Genomic DNA, 4,330 nt, shown 5'->3' with positions numbered 1-4,330 from the left:
AGGGGGACAAACGCGCTGACGCGGAGGACTCGGGGAATGTAGTCACATTGGAAGTGCCCTCTGCGCCACACCCATTGAGTCCCTGCGAGCCTCGGCTCAGAAATGCCAGGACGCTCGGGGCCCTGCATCGGGCGCGGAAGGCCGAGTCTCGGTCCCAGCCTGAAGAACTAGGAGGCGTCCCGAGCCCCACACGGCTGGCTGGAGCCGCGGTGGCTTCGGCGAAGCGCACCGCGGAGGCAAAGGAGTCACGGCCCAGCCAGCAGGAGGCGCCAAGCGCCTGAGGAACTCTGAGAAGGCAGATCTGGGCTGGCCGCGGTGGCTTCTGGGAAGTGCAGCCCAGCCCACAGGAGAAGCCAAACGCCTGAGGAACTCCGAGGAGGGGCTCGGCTGTGACAGGGGCTGGCCGCGGTGGCTTCTGGGAAGTGCAGCCCAGCCCACAGGAGAAGCCAAACGCCTGAGGAACTCCGAGGAGGGTCTCGGCTGTGACAGGGGCTGGCCGCGGTGGCTTCTGGGAAGTGCGAACGAGGCTAGCCGCAGTGGCTCCTGGGAAGTGCAGCCCAGCCCATAGGAGGCGCCAAACTCCTGAGGAACTCTGGGAAGGCGGGTATGGGCTGCGACCGGGGCTGGCCGCGGTGGCTTCTGGGAAGTGCAGCCCGACCCCTAGGAGGCGCCAAACACCTGAGGAACTCTGGGAAGGCGGGTCTAGGCTGCGACCCGGGCTGGCCGCAGTGGCTTGTGGGAAGTGTAGTTCGCGGACGCTGCAGCCACTCTCGGAGCGCCGCCTGCCGTCGCTGCTGCCAGGGCTGTGTGGAGAGGAGCGGGTGATTGAGAATGAACGACTGGGTATGCTCTGCTGGCGGACGGTGAGTGGGATTCTGACATTGTGGTGATTTGGGATTTGTGGCCCGGTACGTGAAGTTTCTATGTCTTAGGCCGTGTGCCTGTGGTTATTCGTGGAAGTCGGCGTGACTTAACCTTTCTGTGTGAATGTGACCGGAGTTCAGAAACCGTGTAGGCTTACGTTATACATAGTTACATATGCAAGAATGTGATGACATGAATTTGGGTTTCTGTTTGGTTGCTTGTGGAATTCGGACTACTTGTTTAAGGTTTACTTTCCCCATTTGTAAGTAGGATAGTAACTGCATGTTTCTTATTACCCTGACGTTTTGCGACAAAGAAAACCGATAAGAAATTTGGCTGGTGGAAAACTTTAAACATGATTTTTTCATTAAAGAAACTGAGCATTATTATGAAGAAAAATTTATAATCAGCGTGAAATATTAAAATATGAAGATGGGTTTTAATAGTTTATTATGGTGTGGCCTGCTTGGTTTTTTTCGGGGGGGGGGGTTGCGGACAGTCTCACTGTGTTGCCGGGGTTAGAGTGCCGTGGCATCAGCCTAGCTCACTGTAGCCCCCAACTCCTGGGCTCAAGCAATTCTTCTGCCTCAGCCTCCCGAGTAGCTGGGACTACAGGCATGTGCCACCATGCCCAGCTAATTTTATGTTTCTGTTTTTAGTTGCCCGGCTCCATTTTTTCTATTTTTAGGAAAGATGGGGTCTTGCTCTTATTCAGGCTGGTCTTGAACTCCTGACCTCAAGCAGTTCTCCCGCCTTGGCCTCTCAGAGAGGTCAGCTTACAGGCGTCAGGCACCGCGCCTGGCCCTGCCTTGGTTCTGTGATGTCCACAGTTATTCATTTCCTTCTGCTGATTGGAAAATGGCTGCAAAAAAAATTCCAGAAACTTTGAATTGTGGAATTGGCTTTCCCCATTGTGAAGCACTGGTTTAGGATATACATGGCCTGCTATGCCCACTTGAGGGTTGATTGAGGATACTTTCCCTGAGAAGGTTCCAAGGCTTGTCTAAGGCAGTATGGTTTGTCCCTAAGCCAGGCCCAGAACTCAGAGTTCCTGTTCCTTGATTTAGTCTTGTTTCCATCAGGCTTCATGACTTCAGTGATGTCATGAGGCACCACCTTGATTCCATTTATATGGGCTAGAAGAAGGGGAGGGGGACATTTCTCTGCAGTCACTGTGTTTGAAGGAAGGAAATTTTGGTGTCATACAAACCTAAGCAAATACCAACTCAACCACTCACATCCTGGCTGTATGTTTTTTAGCAACTCAACTTCTGTACATCTGTCTTCGTTTTTCTTCTATAAAGAAAGTAAAACCTGACTGCAGAGTTATTTTGAGGAATGATTACTGATATTAAAAGAAGAGATGAGTTAGGCATAGAGAGATTGAATATCACATTTGGAGAATCAAAGCCCAAGGGGAGATAGTGTTCTGTTGGCATAAGCAACAGAAGGGGCAAAGGATAGACTTTTTACTATATTATCTTTTTTACATCTTCGAGTTTTTGAATCATGAGAATATACTGTTTATTCAAATTAATAAAATTTTAAAATAGAAATAAAATAGAACAATTAGTAAGTACTAATGGAACAATATTTCGACAGAAAATTTCCTTGGGCTGAAAAAAGAAGTGAGACTATCTCATATCCTGCTTAAGATCCTAAATTCCAGGGATAGAAAGAAACTTGTGAGTGCTCAGACAGAAATTTTTTGCTGTGGTAGGCAAAATTATGGCTCTCCAAAGAAGTACATGGCCTAATCTTAGGAACCTGCCCATAAATATGTGTTACGTGGCAAGGGGGAATCAAGTTGCAGATGGAATTAAGGTTGTTAATCAGCAGACTTTAAGCTTAGGTTGTTCTGGATTATCCAGGTGATCCAAATATAATCACAAAGATCCTTAAAGGTGGAACAGGGAGGAAGAAGAGTTAGCATCAGAGTGATACAATGTGTGAAAGACTTGTCTGGCAATTGCTAGTTTTGAAGATGGAAAAGGGCCACAAGCCAAGGAATGCAGGCAGCCTTTAGAAGTTGTAAAAAGCAAAGAAATGGCCTCTCCCATAGAGCCTCAAGTAAAAAACATAGGCCTGCCACCTTGTTTTTAGCCCAGTGAGACCTATTTCAGACTTCTGACTTCCAGGTAATAAATTTTTGTTTCAAAGCCACCAAGTTTGTGATAATTATTACAGCAGCAATAGGAAATGAATACATCTACATAAAACAAGAGAATCAGACTAGCATTGGGTTTCTCTTCTAGAAGACCAGAAGCCAGAATTTATTGAAATGATATCTGTAGATTACTGAGGAAAAACTATAATCCAAAAATATTCTACCAACCTAAAATACAATTTGTGAAAGTGCAAGAAACTTTTTTGGACATATGAAGATTTAGAATATATTATTTACTGATATAAATACCCAAGAAAATGGTCTAGCTAAATTACATCTGAAATAAAACTATCACCTCAAGACAAGGGAAAGCAATGAAATCCAATGGCCAGCAGTAAATGTCTCACTCTCTCAGAGTATATTTAAATTTAAATGGAAATCTGAGTGAGTCTTACAATAAGTAATATAAGCATAAAGTAAGTGAAATCAAATAAATGAAAGAAGAGCAAAGCTAATAACTTTGGATTAAGAGTTTTTATTAGGTTAGTGAAATGGAGGAAAGATTAAAGAATGGGCTATGAAGGGAGGAAAAGAGCAAGCAAGGGTGGTCTCTTTTTGGAAGAGAGTGGCAAATAAAATTCACCGTGGGTGAGAAAGTATTATAGTGATCTCATTCTGCCCAAATAACGACTATTAAGAAAGGGAGATAGCCACTAATCTAAACACAGTGGAAGTTCCAATTTAGCAATAGAAAAGGGAAAATGATCAGCCAACACGAGGAACAGAAAAGACCAAGGTAACAAATAGCACACAAAGTAAAACGAAAAGAATAAAGTTGAATTATTACCCTAAATGAAAATGTGAATTTACCTATAGAAAAAAAGATTCATATTTTGAGTTTTGAAAAATCAGCTATAGTCTTGCATTGCTTAATGATGGAGATGAATTCTGAGAAATGCATCATTAGGCGATTGTGTCACTCACCATGCGAATATTACTGTGTATTTACACAAATCTAGATGGTGTAGTCTCCTCCACACATAGGCTATGTGTACACCCTGTTGCTCCTAGGCTACAAACCTATATAGCATGTTACTGTACTGAATACTGTAGGCAATGGTAATGCAATGGTAAGTATTTGTGTATCTAAATGCATCTAAACATGGAAAAGATACAGCAAAAATATAGTGTAAAAGATAAAAGATAAAAAAAAAAAAAGGTATCCCTGTACAGGACAATTGCCATGAAGGAGTCTGCAGGACTGGAAGTTGCTCTGGGTGACTTAGCGAGTGAGTAGTGAGTGAATGTGAAGGGCTGGGACATCACTGTACACTACTGTAGACTTTATAAACACTGTAC

This window comes from Propithecus coquereli, unplaced genomic scaffold, assembly GCF_000956105.1.
Source record: "Propithecus coquereli isolate 6110/MARCELLA unplaced genomic scaffold, Pcoq_1.0 Scaffold425, whole genome shotgun sequence".
NCBI lineage: Eukaryota > Metazoa > Chordata > Mammalia > Primates > Indriidae > Propithecus > Propithecus coquereli.
This window is presented reverse-complemented; position numbering follows the sequence as displayed.